Below are 17554 nucleotides of genomic sequence, written 5' to 3' on the forward strand. Positions count from 1 at the left end.
TCCATCCATGCTTTTGTTCCGGCCCTCCGGTCCAGTTTAAGAACCCATTGTGGCCCTCGAGTCAAAAAGTTTGCCCACCCCTGGACTAGTCCCTGGCTTTAAGAACTCATGTCATCCCCATCACCCTCCACACTGAATTCAGGGCTTCATTTCCATTCACCAGTTGAGACCAGGCACCTTAAAGCCTGGGGTGATATTCCAAACATTTAACAAGTGGTATGTCCAGAGGTCAGGAAGAGGTCCTGGTGACCCCTTCCTATGCCACGCATCACTCTTTCAATTGCTGGGTCTGGGGCAAAGATAGCTGGGGAGGGGAACATTTGAGGGATGGGTTGGGTCAGGGCAGTAGCTGCTTATCACCTGGCCTGGAAGTATTTCAGTATTTTAACAATTAGTGCAGGTGTCTACACAGGTGGAACATCAAACATGCTTATTTCCTTGGCAATCTAGCAGCTTCCTCCAAACAGCTTCCCCAACTCTTATTCCAAGAAAACAGCTGGTTCCTGGGGTGGGGGCCACAGCTCTGTTGTCCTGGGACGATAAGAGTACCTGGAATGAGGAAGCTCCAGTGGTCCAGGGCTTCCTGAGGAAACCTGCTCCTGGCCTATGTTATATGAGTCAGGAGGGTAGAGATTCAGCCGCCATAGCAAATACCTTAGAGCTACTCAAGATGGGCTATTTTGTTTCATTCTCACGAGCAGTGCACGTGTCATAAGCTGGTCAGAGCTGATATGGTGGCTCCCAGGTTGTGTGCCCAGATATAAGGGACCCTGGTTCTTTCCATGTTACTGCTGCTCCATTGTTCTAAGGTGTTGCCCTTGGCTCTGTGGTCACTAGGCAGTGGTAAGGAGAAAAACGAGGCACACCTCTGCCCTTTGTGAGTAAAACTCCAACGTTACAGACATTAGTTCCAGTCATGACACATTTAGCTGCAAAGAAAGCTGGGAAATGTAGTCTTTATCTGAGAGGTCTTGACTTAAAGTGGCCAAAGGGTCAAAGGCTTATCTCTCTGGGCTTCAGGTGTCTTTTCTGTAAAAAGGAGAGTATGATTTAAACCAGGGGTGGGCAAACTTTTTGACTTGAGGGCCACAATGGGTTCTTAAACTGGACCGGAGGGCCGGAACAAAAGCATGGATGGAGTGTTTGTGTGAACTAATATAAATTCAAAGTAAAGGAGCGGAGGGGAGAGCAAGAGAACCGGATAGAACAGCCAGATCCGGCCCGCGGGCCGTAGTTTGCCCACGGCTGATTTAAACCCTCATGTTTCAAGACCAGGAAGCTGGTATGGAAACATCTCTGTTAAGACTGGTGGGCAGGGCCTGGAGCTTTTGGGGCCCACTTCTCAGCCCTGGTTCACAGGGGTTGCTTCTCCAGCTTGTGGTGAATGAGTTATCCTGTGGGTTGGCTTCCTGGCACCAGTGCCTCCCACATGCCCCTGGTCAGCTGTTCTAGCACCCAGGGAAGACCTGCTCCAGTGGAGGCCACCGAAGGTTGGCTCTCTCCCTGTTATGTGCTGTGCCAGCATGGCCAAAGGGTGAACCTGAGTGGAGGCGGTGAAGGATTGAGAAAAGACAGACAAGAGAATGAAAGCTGGGTCTCAGTGGGACACTGTTTCTCTGAGAGACGGCAACGACGCCCACAAGCCGTGTCTTTATTTTATAGCAGATGCCACGAGGCAAAGTAAGGGTGTGGTCAAGATGTTTACAACAATCTCCTGGGTTTCGATCCTACTCAATTACATGCACCTGATCAAGCTTTGTTTACTTGCAGCCTATATCACTTAGGCCGGGCGGCGGGCACATGGGGCCACATGTTCGGACCATAGGGTCAGGCTTACAACTACAGCTGTTGGCTATAATTGTGCTGGGAGGGCTCTGCCCTCCAAGCTGGGACTTGCACGTGGCCATGAGAGGACTGTGTCCTCTCATTAGTCCGAGGTATGAACCTGTCCAAACACTGTAGCCGCTCTTCACACTGTTACAGTAAATGATGTTGAGCACTTGTCTCCCAAGGACCCCCTTCTCTTACTCCCATACTGCCATGCCTTGGATTGCTCCAGAACCAGGGGGCTTTTCTCCTCTGGGTGGGTGGCTTTACGTTGGAACTGGAAGGGAGACACTGGAGCTTCTGGCCTTCTTGGAAAGACACCCTCCCCTCAACTGTCATGACAAAAGACTTTAATAACACTGGCTGGGGCTTTCAGAAGAAAGTCCTGTTTAGTGATGGAATCATTCATTCATTCATTCACTCAAGTGTTTCTGACTTTTCTATGTGTGGGCTCTGAGGTTATGGGCACTCCCTAAAGAAAGATAGTCTAGTGGGTGTTAAACATAAAAAGGTTACAGCGTGGGCAAAGCACTGTGCCCACAAGTGTGTGCCATATAGGTAGGGCTGGGTCATGCGCCAACCTGGTTTTAGAAACCACAAGGCCAATATAGTAAGTCCCAGACTTATTCCCTAGGCCTCCTGGTGTCATTTGATGTGTCCCTTGTCTTGGGGCTTAGAGACGTCAGGGAGAGTTTCTCTGAGGTGGTGGTGCCTGAATTGAGTCTTGGGAGATAGGAACTGGCCCTAGGTAGGGTGTGAGAAGATTGTTCCCAGCTGAGGGACAAGGAGGTGCTGGGGCACAGCGGTGGGAAGGCATGGGCATTTACATCTATGTGGGCTGTGGGCAGGGATGTGTGGGGTGGACCATGCCCCACATCCTGCCCCTTGCTTCTGAAGCTTAGAAAATCCATTTTACTAGTTCACCCAAGGCAGTTCAGCCTTCAGGGATTTATTTATGCTGACCAAACCCACAAGACAGAGAGGGCTTGCCTGCTTTTAGGGCAAAGACCCAACTCTTTGTGCTATTGGAGGCCTTGCATGTCCTGGCTCCCACCCACCTCTGGCTTTTCCGTGCCACGCGCTCCTCTTTACTCTCCACTCTCTGGTTTCCCCACTTTCTTGCAATTCCTTGAACACACAGAGGTAAATTATTGCAGTTCCAGCCCCCAATTTGTTCACACTTGACTCTGGGCTTAGCTATGTGTCTTGCTTTGGGCAATGGGACGATAGCAAATGGGATGGATGCAGAGACGTGAAGAGTACCCGAGCTTCGGAGCTTGTCCTTTTTGACTGCCTTGCACTGTCATGGGAAGGAGGCCAGGGTAGCGTGCTGGAGAAGGACAGACCAAGAGGGGAAGAACCAAAGAGCCCCAGCCAGTGGGCAGCCGGTCCACACAGGTGCACAAGAGCGCCTCTGCCAGCTTCAGCCACAACGTTACCTGGTTGTTGGAACTCCCTGGCTGAACCCAGCCAGGTTCCTGGCCCACAGAATTGTGGGTTTTTAGCCGCTAAGTTTTAGAGTAACTTGTTATGCAGTAAAATCTAACCAATACACAAGCGATTCTCTCTTTGCAGGGTCTTTGCACAGACCACTCCTTTCACCTGGGTTACTCCTGTTTATATAATTTATGTCCACTCATCCTTTGGAACTCAGCTTCATTATCAACTCTTCCTCAGTTTTATCAGTTCTATTATCCTAATGATAGGCCCTTATATAACTGATTATATATCTTATATATCCCGATTATAGGCCCTTCTGGCACTGTGTACATCTCTTTTATGGTCCTTACCAGAGTTATAATCACATTTTTTATTACAGGACCTGGCACACAATAGATATCCAATAAACACTGGTTGAATGAATAAAAGAATGAATAAAACAGGTGCTCCCCTCCTGATAAAATAAGTTGCTTGTTCCAGGCCTTCCCTAGGGGCAGGCAGGGCCTGGTAGGGTTCTGAATGGGTCTGAGGCAGCTAATGCCTCCCAGGCTGTTTCCCACAGGGTAGGGGGTGGGGGTGGGTTTGAGCTGAGTTTGTTCCAAGAATCCACATCCACGCTCTCCCGCTCCCATAGTCAACATTCTTTCTAACTCTAGGCATCCACATTTGCTCTCCTGTGTCTTTGTTGCACCTGCCTTACCACCTGTTACAGTTTCCAAAGTGAATACCTGGAAGGAGAATGAGAACAAACAGCACCTGTAGAGAATTCTGGGGTTTACAAAGCGGCTTCCCCTTCTGATTCCTCACACTTCAACGGGGCTGTTTCCTGTGGCCCAGAGGCATTTGTTTTTGCCAGGAAACGGTGGTCAGAGCCCCACGTAGGCAGGACTGGCCCTGCCCCCACCCCTTCCTAAGGAGTAATTTCCCGGTCTTGTCTCCACAGCCAGGGCCCCTCTCACCCCGTGGCTCTGGGGCCATGTCCTGTCCATTCTTTTAATCACAGACTTCCTCTGTTTGTGTGTTGCCACCTGCTCACTCCTTGTCAAAAGCAGACACTTCGGCCTCCTGGCCCCATTTCCCTGGGCCTCTGGGAAGCTCGCTGGACTCCACTTGCTATCACCCCGGAGGGTATTGTCTAGAACGAACCTGCCCTTCCTGGCTCATCCTCTCCCTGGGAAAGGAATTCTCCCTGCTGGAATGCCTTCCCCTGCGGGGACGGAAAAGATGTGGGCGAAGCCCCTTCCCAGGCCCAATGAGAAAACACATGTGCTACTGTTTCCCGACGGCTGGAAAACAGGCTGGAATCGAGTCCTCACAGGCAGGTAGCTGAGGCCGTGGTCACTAATTGGGCTTTATGTGCCTGCACAGGTGCAGCTGGAGGACAGATGCCCAAGATGCCGTTCTGTCTGCCCTGGAGGCTGCAGCCTGCCTGCTCAGGACACACCAGAACAGGGGTCCTCAAACTTTTTAAACAGGGGGCCAGTTCACTGTTCCTCAGACCGTTGGAGGGCCGGACTACAGTTTTTTAAAAAAACTATGAACAAATTCCTATGCGCACTGCGGGCCCGGGACGAGTCGGCTGCTAAGCAGGACAGGCAGCGGCACCCGGCGGGCCGGATAAATGTCCTCGGCAGGCCGCATGTGGCCCGAGGGCCGTAGTTTGAGGACCCCTGCACCAGAACAATTACAATCACAGAGCCCAGAAATGCTCCATCTAAACCTTGGATGCGCCAACCCTGCCTGCCTCCCTCAAATTACCCTTCCGGCTGCTGGGAGTTCCCAGGTGCTGATGACTTGTAATTGCAATCAGGTCTACTCACCTTGGAAACGCTGCGGTCAAAAGCAAGGCTCTAGGTCCCAGGTCTATACTTGCTGCATGACCTTGGATGCATCATTCAACCTTTCTGAGCCTCCATGTTCTTATCTGTCCAGAGATAATCATAACACCTACGTTAGAGGGCTACTCTGAAGGTTGCATCAGGTGCATGGCATCGTGCTTCGCTCATAGGGAGTGCTCCAAGTGTCTGGACTAGGATAGCTGCTTAATGAACATTTGGTGAATGAATGAATTTACTATAATTTTTTTTTTTTTTTTTTTTGGTGTGTGAGCTCTTCTAATTTGAACCGCTACCAACGCACAAAGGTACACCTGAACAAAATGGCATGGAGCCCCTATCAGCCAAGGCCTAACACTGAGGACTAACTAGAGGGAGAGAAGTGGGGGATTGCCAGAAATGCCTTCAGGATGGCCGGTTAACATAGGGACAGACTGACTGGCCTACGCACAGTTCAGTACCTGAGGCTCCGGGCACCTTGGAGGAGAAGTCTGCTGAGTTAACCAGCTGTCTGCTGGCCACATTCTCGATTGTCTAACTCCCCAGGGACATGGTTTCTGCAGTGGCCCCACGCCACCTGCTCAGCCACCACCTCTAGGTCAGATAGACTTGGCCCTTTAAGGCACCTGCATCTGTGCTCCTTTCCCATTCACAAAAGACCACTTTTAGCGTGGCGCCCAGAATACCTCCTTCCTCTCCGTGGGCCAGGGAAGGCCACTGTCTTCAGTGATGAAGGATGTTGAGTTTTCGTAAGCCTGAATCTTCCAGCTCCCTGGGGCGGGTTGGGAACAATCAGCCAATCACACCCAACTGCTGGAGGCTTCCTCCTCTGGCAAATTGTAGCCTGTAGGCTGCAGGCAACAATGCCTTTTCCCGCCTTGCTTCCTGATGCCTTCCTTCCTTGGTAACACCTCCGCCTTCAACAATGTCACCCTGGCTGGGCTGGCTGTAGGAAGCCGGATGTGGCTTTGGGACAAAGGCGTTTGTACTGGAGAGGAGAGCGAGGCTACAAGCATCCAGGAAGAGGAGGAAATTAGAGATAGGAAACGGGAGACTCACCTTGAGGCCTTGTTCCACCGAGTCTTGCTGGACCAGTGAGGACTCTTCCCTGAGCCCTGGTGTCTCAGCGATAGCCCGGGGACAAGGATGTGTCTCCTGCAGTCACCGGATACAGTGAGCTACAGCATTCATCACGTCAAATTAAACATATTGGCCAAATATCTTTCCTGTCTTAAAAACAATCTGCTTCTCCTAATGATTACTGAGAAAGGCGTGTTAACGACTTCACACTAGGATTGTGGGCAGATTGATTTAAATGATCTGTTTGCCCATGTAGTTCCATCACTTTTTAGCTTCTGATTTTGAGGCTGTTTTAGGTGCATACAGTTCTAAAATTGGTATGTATTTTAATTTATGACCTGAAGCTTTTGTCGTTACGAAAAAACGAAGTGTTCCTGTTTACCATTGTAATGCCTTTACCTTTAAGTCCATTTTGTCTAGTGTCAATATAGCAGCACCAGCCTTCTTGGGTAGAATTTGTGTGAATTATTTTCCCATCTTTTAGCCCATAAAAATGCCTAGTAATTACTGATTATTTAAATTTATGACTATTATCTTATTTTGTGCTTCCTATGTGTCTCACCCATTATGTTCTTTTTTAACCCCACTTTTTTTTTATTTAAGAGTCTTAACTGACTTTTTGAGAGAGAGAAATGTTGATGTGAGAGTGTAACATCAATCAGCTGTCTCCTTCATACCACACACTGGGGATCGAGCTTGCAATCTGGGCATGTGCCCTGACTGGGAATCAAACTGGCAACCTTTTGGTGCATGGGACGATGCCCAACCTACTGAGCCACACCAGCCAGGGCTTTACCCCACTTTCGACTCAGTATTTTTTGTCTATTATATCTTCTTCCCTTCACTGATTAGAATATGACACATATGTTTCTATTTCTTTAGAGGTAACCTTAGAAATAACAAATTCCTTTCTCAGTTTATCCAAGTCTTAACTTTATGCAAAGTTAATCAATATCTTTACCTTTCTCTTGAAAAACACACTTAATACCTTAATACATTTTAATTCCATTCACCTTCTTTTAAACTTCTATGTTGTGATGGTGCATTTTAAAAACTAAAGCATTGATTTGTGGTCTTTTGTGTTTTTTTCCTAAATAATCAACTTTATTAGATCATCATTTACACACAATAAACTTCACTCATTTTAAGAAAACTGATAGATTTTAAAAAATATATATTTTTATTGATTTCAGAGAGGAAGGGAGAGAGAGATAGAAACATCAATGATGAGAGAGAATCATTGATGGGCTGCCTCCTGCACGCCCCCTACTGGGGATCAAGCCCGAAACCCAGGCATGTGCCCTTGACAGGAATCAAACCAGCTAGGGCTGTTGGATAGATTTTGATAAATGTATCCACCACCACAATCAAGATATAGAACCTCACCCTAGCCGGTTTGGCTCAGAGGATAGAGCGTCGGCCTGCAGACTCAGGGGTCCCGGGTCAAGGGCACATGCCCAGGTTGTGGGCTCGGTCCCCAGTAGGGGGTGTGCGGGAGGCAGCCAATCAATAATTCTCTCTCATTGATGTCTCTCTCTCTCTTTCTCTACCACTCTGAAATCAATAAAAATATATTTTAAAAAAAGAAAAGATATAGAACCTCACTATCAACTCTAAAGTTCCCTTGTGCCCTCTTGTAGTTAGTCTCCTTCCCCCGACCCAGTCCCTGGCAACCATTGAACTTCTCTCTGCCACTATAGTTTTACCTTTTCTAGGATTTTGTATACGTGGAATCATATAATATGCAGCATTTTGGGTCTGGCTTCTTTCTCGTATGATGGTTGGGATTCATCCATATTGAATGTGTCATTGGTCTGATTCTTTCTCTTCATTCCTTTGTGTGGATCCAAATTTCCACCTGGTATCATTTTCCTTCTGCCCGAAGAGCTTTGTATTTAATATTTCCTGGAGAGCAGATAATTCTCCCAGAGTTTGTCAGCAATTTTAGCCTTCATTTTCGAAAGATATTTTTGTTGGCTTTAGAATTCTAAGTTGGTAGTTTTTCTTTCAGCAATTTAAAGATTTTTCATTCATTATCTTCTGCTTTGGGCTGTTTCTGATGAGAAGTCTGACATAATTCTTAATTTTTTCCCTTTGTGTGTAAGATATTTTTTCTCTGGCTGCTTTTCAGATTTTCTCCTTATCACTGGTTTTCAGCAACTTTGAGTATGATGTGCTTTCACATGTTTATCTTTATTCTGCTTGGGGTTCATCGAGTTCTTGTATTTGTTGTGTTTCTATCAAATCTGGAAAAGTTTCAGCCATTTTTTTCTTAGAATATTTTTTCTGTTTCCTCTCTTTTCTGAGACTCTGATTACAAATGTGTAAGGCCCCCTGACCTTGTTTCACAGGTGATTGATGTTTGTCAACTTTTTTTTTTTCATTCTTTTTCCTCTATGCGCTTAATTGGATAGTTTCCAGTGCTGTTCTCAAGTTGTCTGGTTTTCCTCTGCAATTTCTAACGTACTGTTAATCCCAGCCAGCAAATATTTTTTTTTCAGTTCAGATTTGTATTTTTCATCTCCTATGATCCTTGGGTCCCTTTATTTTGCATATTCCATTTTATCCTCATTTTATTCATGTTCTCCTTTGTATCTTTGGACATTTTTATAAAATTTATAATGTTTCCAAGTCCTTGATGACTAATTCTAGCATCTCTTTTATCTGTTGGTCTGCTTTTGTTGACTGATTTTCCTCCATACTTACCTGCTTTTTTTGAAAGGCAGAAATCACATTGGTAATTTGAACAGGAACAAATTAATATAAATTATTATTAGCTAGTAAAATGTGTTTCTTTTTTCACTAAAAGGGGAATGGAGGACTCTAAGGAATATAGAAATAACAAATGCAGGAAGCCCTACTTCCCCTAAGGCAGAGGGAGAGAAGACCAGGAAGGAAATAAGAAATTAGAAGAAGCATTCCTACCCCTACCCCTGCTTAGATTCAGACCTTGTTGCAGAGGGTGTGGCTGCTATATGACCACATGGCCTTCCAGTGAAGAAGAAACTTGCCTGAGGATGTGGGTCAGAGATTTCCAGAGCAACAGTCCACTGGATGGCTGGAAAACTCATTAGAGGGTATAGACGGGCCATAGCTGGTCTACAGGCTCTGCCTGTCAACTAGCCAGTAAGCTAGGGCAGTGGTTGGCAAACTCATTGGTCCACAGAGCCAAATATCCACAGCACAACGATTGACATTTCTTTGGAGAGCCACATTTTTTAAACTTAAACTTCTTCTAACGCCACTTCGTCAAAATAGACTCGCCCAGGCCGTGGTATTTTGTGGAAGAGCCACACTCAAGGGGCCAAAGAGTTGCATGTGGCTCGCGAGCCACAGTTTGCCGACCACGGAGCTAGGGTGCCAGTAAACCAGGTCTCAAACTCCATTGTGTGGGGAAGTATGGGACTTGGTTGGAAAATCTGTAACGAGGAATCTCCGAAAGGTCACAGGCCTCTATGGGGACCTTGCCGAAGGCAGCAGACCCTGCCTTGACTTTTCTAAATAAGTCTGAGCCCCCAGATGTTTTACTGGAATCTTTGTTTAGTCTTTAGACGTCCTTGTTGAAAGGACACTGCAGATGCGTGTGTTTCCTCAAGGATACTTACCCTGCTGATAATATCTAATAGTTAATTTTAGTTCAAGCTGTTGTTACAGTAAAAGCCTGAGGAGGCCGGCGAACAGGGCTCTTTGGTTTCTCAAGCCAAGCAGTCCTGTAGCCCTCTCTTTTACAGAAATGCATGTCAGAGTAATCATCTGTCGCTCAGGGTCTGCTGGTCAGCCCTGGCACCATTGGCAGCTGTGGAGATAAAAAACACCAGAACCAGGAAGAGAAACATCTTGCAACGGCCTTGCAGTGACACCTCCCCGCCTGCCTCAACATACTTTAAGGACCAAGTCAAACATAGCACCAAGAGTTCAGGATCTAGTTCCAGTGGCACAAGGCAGGACAAAAAGGGGTGCATCTAGAGTTAAGAAGCAATAAACTGCCATGTGGACAATATGAATTTTCTGTTGTTGAATGCTGGATTTTGTAGGATTCTTTATATAGTATTGGAACTTACTCTAGCACACAATTAAGTTACTTAGGATTCTTATGATCCTTCAAAGGCTTAATTTTAAGGTGTGTTGGTGGGCGCCACTACTAAAGTGTGCCCCTTCTAAGGACTCTATTCAGTGTCCCATGGATTGTGCGGTGCCACCACTCTGGATGGTGTGAGCATGAACAATTTCCCTCTCTTTGTGGACTCCTGGACTTGTTTTGTCTGCTGTTACTTTCCAATGGTTCTTTCTTGACCCCTGACCTTGTAGAATTTCACCCAATGCATGTATATATCAGTATTCAGCCAAATACCCCTCTGCAGATCTCTTCCCCTGACCCCAATTGATCTCTCTGCACCTGTTCCATTTCTCTGGCAACCTGCCTCACAAACTTTAGCTACATTGATTTCCCTACACTCTGATATCCATCTACTTAACTCAGTTAGACCACTGGGATCTGTTTGCATTATCTGTCCCTGCACTGCAGTCTAGAAACTGTCTCCAGACAATGAGCTTGGACAATCATAGGGCTCATCCCATTTGGTTTTCTTCTTTTAGTGCACAGTCCTGTGCTGTTTATTTTCCAGTATCTGAAACCAGCGCGCTCTCTCTCTCTCTCTCTCTCCCTCTCTCTCCCTCTCTCTCTCTCTATCTCTCTCTCTCTCTCCCCTCTCCTATACATTTTCCAAATTGTTTATGGTGATAGGGAAATCCTGTGGAAGTTTAATCTTTTCTGCATTTAAATTCTGAACTTAAAAAAATCCTCTTGATACATTCCTTTTTATGTAATTTCATGTAGTCAATATTTGATTAGATTTACCCATATAGTTACTACTTCACTTCTTCTATCTCAGACCTTCTTTCTGGAATTTCTTTTCTTTATTTTTTTCCATTGTACAACTTTCATTGAGGGTCTGCTAGTGGCAAACTCTCAATTTTCATATATCCAAAAAATTAAAAAAAAATTAAACTCTTGATATTTTAAGATAACTTCTCTGGGTATGAAATTTTGGCTTGACATTTATTTATCTCAGCATGTTGAAAATAACATTCCATTTTCTTCTGGTCTCCATGGCTGCTATTGAGAATCAGTCATCATCTAGTGGTGCTCCTTTTAAAAATAGTATTTCTTTCTGGCTACTTAAAAAATCTTGCCATTGATTTTGGAGTTTTACTGTGAGTCTAAATGTGGGCATCTTTTTATTTAATCTGGTTGGATTCACTGGACTTTTGAATCTAAGGGTTGATGATTTTCATCAGTTCTGACAGGTCTCAGCTATTAGTTTTTATAATATTGCTTCTGATTCATTCTCTTCATTTTCCTTCTCGAATTCTAATTTGCCGTATATTAGACCTCCTTTATCATTCTTTTTTGTCCCTTTAATAATTTATCATTTTGCATTTTGTGTTTAATTCGGGATAGTTTCTTTGTAATTATTTTTCAGTTCACCAATTCCCTCTTTAGGCGTGTTTAATTTGCAGTTAAGTATGCCCACTCAGTATTTAATTTTAGTTATTATATTATTCATTTCTACATGTTGTCTTTGTTTCTTTTTCAAATCTGCTTAGTTATTCTTTACTGTTTCTTGCTCCCTGCACATATTTTAAGACTTATTTTCTATTTATTCCAAAGTAGCACTCATATTTTCCAAGCTGTATGATAAGTTCAGTACCTGAAACCCCAGTCGTTTCTGTTGGGTCTCCGTCACGATGCCTTGTTTTCTCATGTATTTGGTTAGTTTTGTAGTGTGGTTTGCTCATTTTCCTTGAATTTCTATTTATGGAAATTTGTGAGACCTGTGATTGCAGAGGGCTCTTCCAAAGAATATTTGTTTTTATTTTTTTGCATCTGCCAGGCCACTGGGGCACTTCCTGGCAGCAACCACTGTAAATTAAATTCTTGGTTTGTGGAGTGTGGGACCACCCAGGTCGTGTGAATTCAAGTTACAAACGTGTATAAGGGATGGCTGATGGTTCCAAATTCTCAGTAGTTACTTTTTCCATTTTTCTTTTTTTTTTTTTTTTTTTTTTTTTTTTTTTTTTTTTTTTTTTTTTTTTTTTTTTTTTAATCTGAACAATAAAGATTTATTAAATTTAAAAAAAATAAAATGAGCATTTTCCAATGTTCAGCATTATTTTAAGTGGTTTACGTGAAAATACCTCACTTATTCACCCCATCCTGGTGGTCAGATACCTTCATAGACCCTCCTTACTCAGTAAATAAAGTCTAAGTCCTTCTGAGGACAGGCTCACCACCTCATCCCACCTTCCCTGCCAAATGTTACCACTTGCTTCTCGGTCAATTATCTTTACAGTTTATACAGGCTGTTTTTTTTTTTTTTTTTTTTTCAAATTTTTATTAAGGTATTATATGTGTACATATCTTATCATTGCCCCCGACCCCCACCCCACTCCCATATATGCCCTCACCCCCCAATGTTTTGCATCCGTTGGTTACTCTTATATACATGCATATAAGTCCTTCAGTTGATCTCTTATTTCCCCCACCTCTCCCTAACCTTACCACTGTAATTTGACAGTCTGTTTGATGCTTTACTGCCTCTGTAACTATCTTTTTGTTCATCAGTTTATAATGTTTTTCATTATCCCCAAATGAGTGGGATCATGTGGTATTTTTCTTTCATTGACTGGCTTATTTCACTTAGCATAATGTTCTCTAATTCCATCCAAGTGCCTACAAATGGTAGTAATTCCTTCTTTTTTACGGCAGCATAGTATTCCATTGTGTAGATGTACCATAGTTTTCTGATCCAGTCATCTGCTGATGGGCATTTAGGCTGTTTCCAAATCTTAGCTATTGTAAATTGTGCTGCTATGAACATAGGGGTGCATATATCCTTTCTGATTGGTGTTTCTGGTTTCTTAGGATATATTCCTAGGAGTGGGATTACTGGGTCAAATGGGAGTTCCATTTTCAGTTTTTTGAGGAAACTCCATACTGTTCTCCACAGTGGCTGCACCAGTCTGCATTCCCACCAGCAGTGCACGAGGGTTCCTTTTTCTCCGCATCCTCGCCAACACTTGTCGTTTGTTGATTTGTTGATGATAGCCATTCTGACAGGTGTGAGATGGTATCGCATTGTTGTTTTGATTTGCATCTCTCGGATAATTAGTGACTTTGAGCATGTTTTCATGTGTCTCTTGGCCTTCCTTCTGTCTTCTTTCGAAAAGCTTCTATTTAGGTCCGTTGCCCATTTTTTTATTGGATCATTTATCTTCCTTTTATTAAGTTGTATAAGCTGCCTGTAGATGTTGGAAATTAAACCTTTATCAGTGATACCATTTGCAAATATGTTCTCCCATACAGTGGGGTTTCTTGTTGTTTTGTTGATGGTTTCTTTTGCTGTGCAAAAGCTTTTTATTTTGATGTAGTCCCATTTGTTTATTTTCTGTTTGGCTTCCATTACCCTAGGGGCAGTATCACTGAAAAAGTTCTTTTGGCATATGTCTGAGATTTTGCTGCCTGTGGATTCCTCTAGTATTTTTATGGTTTCCCGTCTTATATTTAAGTCCTGTACCCATTTTGAGTTTATTTTTGTGTATGGTGTAAGTTGGTGATCTAGTTTCATTTTTTTGCATGTATCTGTCCAATTTTCCCAACACCATTTATTAAAGAGACTGTCTTGACTCCATTGTATGCTCATGCCTCCTTTGTCAAATATTAAATGCGCATATTGGTTTGGGTCGATATCTGGATTCTCTATTCTGTTCCATTGATCTATATGTCTGTTCTTGTGCCAGTACCAGGCTGTTTTGAGGACAGTGGCTTTGTAATACAGCTTGAAATCTGGTATTGAGATCCCTCCTACTTTATTCTTCTTTCTCAGGATTGCTGTGGCTATTCGGGGTCTTTTTTTATTCCAGATGAATTTTTGGAGAGTTCTTTCTAGGTCTGTGAAATACGCCGTTGGTATTTTAATGGGGAGTGCATTGAATCTATAGATTGCTTTGGGTAGTATGGACATTTTAATGATGTTGATTCTACCAATCCATGAACATGGTATGTTCTTCCATCTGTTTACATCTTCCTCTATCTCTTTTTTCAGTGTCCTGTAGTTTTCCGCATATAGGTCTTTTACCTCCTTGGTTAGGTTTATTCCTAAGTATCTTAATTTTTTTGGTGCGATGGAAAATGGGATTGCTTTTTTAGTCTCTCTTTCTGTAAGTTCATTGTTGGTGTATAGAAATGCCATAGATTTCTTGGTGTTAATTTTGTATCCTGCTACATTGCCGAATTCATTTATTAAGTCTGTTAGTTTTTTGATGGAGTCTTTCGGGTTTTTTATGTACAATATCATGTCATCTGCAAATAAGGACAGCTTTACTTCTTCTTTTCCAATTTGGATGCCTTTTATTTCTTCTTCTTGTCTAATTGCAGTGGCTAATACTTCCAGTACTATGTCAAACAGGAGTGGTGAGAGTGGGCATCCCTGTCTTGTTCCTGTTCTTAGGGGAAATGGTTTTAGTTTTTGCCCATTGAGTATGATGTTAGCTGTGGGTTTATCATATATAGCTTTTATGATGTTGAGGTATGATCCTTCTATTCCCACCTTGTTGAGAGTTTTTATCAAGAAAGGGTGTTGGATTTTGTCAAATGCTTTTTCTGCATCAATTGATATGACTATGTGATTTTTATCTCTCAATTTGTTTATGTGATGTATCACATTTATTGATTTGCGGATATTGAACCATCCTTGCATTCCTGGGATAAATCCTACTTGGTCATGGTGTATGATCTTTCTGATGTACTGCTGGATCCTATTTGCTAGAATTTTATTGAGGATTTTGGCATCTACATTCATGAGGGATATTGGCCTGTAATTCTCCTTCATTGTGTTGTCTTTATCTGGTTTTTGTATTAGGGTGATGCTGGCTTCATAGAAGGAGCTGGGAAGTGTTCCTTCCTCTTGAATTTTTTGGAATAGCCTGAGGAGGATAGGTTTTAGTTCTTCCTTGAATGTTTGGTAGAACTCTCCTGTGAAGCCGTCTGGCCCCGGGCTTTTGTTTGCCGGAAGCTCTTTGATGACTGCTTCAATTTCTTCCATAGTTACTGGCATGTTGAGCTGTTTAGATTCTTCCTGATTGAGTTTTGGAAGGTTATATTTTTCTAGGAATATGTCCATTTCCTCCAGGTTGTCCAGTTTGTTGGAATAGAGTTGTTCGTAGTATTTTTTAACAATCCTTTGTATTTCGGCGGGATCTGTTGTTATTTCACCTCTTTCATTTCTGATCTTGTTTATTTGGGTCCTCTCCCTTTGCTTCTTGGTGAGCCTGGCTAGAGGTTCATCAATCTTGTTTATCCTTTCAAAGAACCAGCTCTTGGTTTTGTTGATCTTTTGTATTGTTTCTTTGGTCTCTATGTCGTTTATCTGTGCTCTGATCTTTATTATTTCCTTCCTTCTGCTTACACTGGGCTTTTCTTGTTGCTCTTTTTCTAACTCTTTGAGTTGTTGGGTTAGGTAATTTATTACCCCTGTTTCTTGTTTTTTGCAGTAGGCTTGTAGAGCTATGAACTTCCCTCTCAAGACTGCTTTCGCTGTGTCCCATAGATTTTGGATTGTAGTGTTTTCATTGTCATTTGTTGTCATGATGTTTTTTATTTCTTCTTTGATCTCTCTGGTAACCCAGTCATGGTTTAATAGCATGCTGTTTAGTCTCCATGTGTTTGATTTCTTTGGGTTGTTTTTATTGTAGTTGATTTCCAGTTTTATGCCACTGTGGTCTGAGAAGATGCTTGATATGATTTCTATCTTCTTGAATTTGAAGAGACTTTGCCTATGTCCCAACATATGGTCTATCTTTGAAAATGACCCATGTGCGCTTGAGAAGAATGTATATTCTGTGGCTTTGGGGTGAAATGTTCTGAAGATGTCAATTAATTCCATCTGGTCTAGTGAGTCATTTAGGATTGATGTTTCTTTGCTGATGTTTTGTTTAGAGGATTTGTCCAATGGTGATAGTGGGGTATTAAAGTCTCCTACTATGATTGTATTGCTGTCAATGTCTCCCTTAATATCCTCCAGGAGTTTTTTTATGTATTTGGGTGCTCCTGTATTGGGTGCATATATGTTTACCAGAGTTATTTCTTCTTGTTGGATTGCTCCCTTTAGTATTATGAAATGGCCTTCCTTATCTCTTGTTATGTCCTTCAGTTTGAGATCTAATTTGTCAGAAATAAGTATTGCTACCCCAGCTTTTTTTTCAGTTCCATTTGCCTGGAAAACCTTTTTCCATCCCTTCACCCTCAGTCTGTGTGCGTCTTTTTTTCTGAGGTGGGTTTCTTGTAGACAGCAGATATATGGGTCGTGTTTTCTTATCCAATCTGTTACCCTATGTCTTTTGATTGGGGCATTTAATCCATTTACATTTAAAGTTATTATTGATAGGTACTTATTTGTCGCCATTCCTATTCTTTACCCCTGTGTTACTTCTTCGCTTCCTGTTTCTTTCTTTCTTTTTTTTTTTTTACAGTAGACCCTTTAGCATTTCTTGCATTGCTGGTTTGGTGGTAATAAATTCCCTTAGTCCTTTTTTGTCTGTGAAGCTCCTGATTTCACCTTCAATTTTGATTGACAGCCTTGCTGGGTACAGTATTCTTGGATTCAGCCCCTTCCTTTGCATGACTTTGTATATTTCATTCCATTCCCTTCTGGCCTGATGAGTTTCTGTTGAGAAATCAGTTGCTAGTCTGATGGGGGTTCCTTTGTATGTAACTTTCTGTCTCTCTCTTGCTGCTTTTAAGATTCTTACTTTGTCGTTGGTGTTTGCCAATTTAATTATAATGTGCCTTGGCGTCGGTCTTTTGGGGTTCATTTTGCTTGGGACTCTGTGAGCTTCTTGGATTTGTGTGGGTTTTTTCTTCCCTATATCTGGGAAATTTTCTGTCATTATTTCTTCAAAGAGGTTTTCTATTCCTTGCTCAGCTTCCTTTCCTTCTGGAACCCCTATTATGCGGATGTTGTTTTGTTTCGTGTTGTCCCAAAGTTCCCTTAGGCTCTCCTCCTGCCTTTTAATTTTTTTTTCTAGAAGTTGCTTTTCTTGGGTATTTTTTTCCATCTTGTCTTCTAGCTCACTGATGCGGTCCTCTGCTTCTTCTAGTCTACTCTTGATGCTTTCTATTGAGTTCTTTACAGCAGCGATGTCATTTTTCATTTCTTCTTGGTTCTTCTTCATTTCCTCTTGGTTCTTGCTCATATTGTCAAATTTGTCTTCCATTCTTTTCAGCCACCTTATGACCATTTCTCTGAATTCTTTTTCTGGAAGGTTGCTTGCCTCCATTTCGTTTACTTCCTTTTCTGGTGATGCCTGCTTTT

This window comes from Plecotus auritus, assembly GCF_963455305.1.
Source record: "Plecotus auritus genome assembly, chromosome: 9".
NCBI lineage: Eukaryota > Metazoa > Chordata > Mammalia > Chiroptera > Vespertilionidae > Plecotus > Plecotus auritus.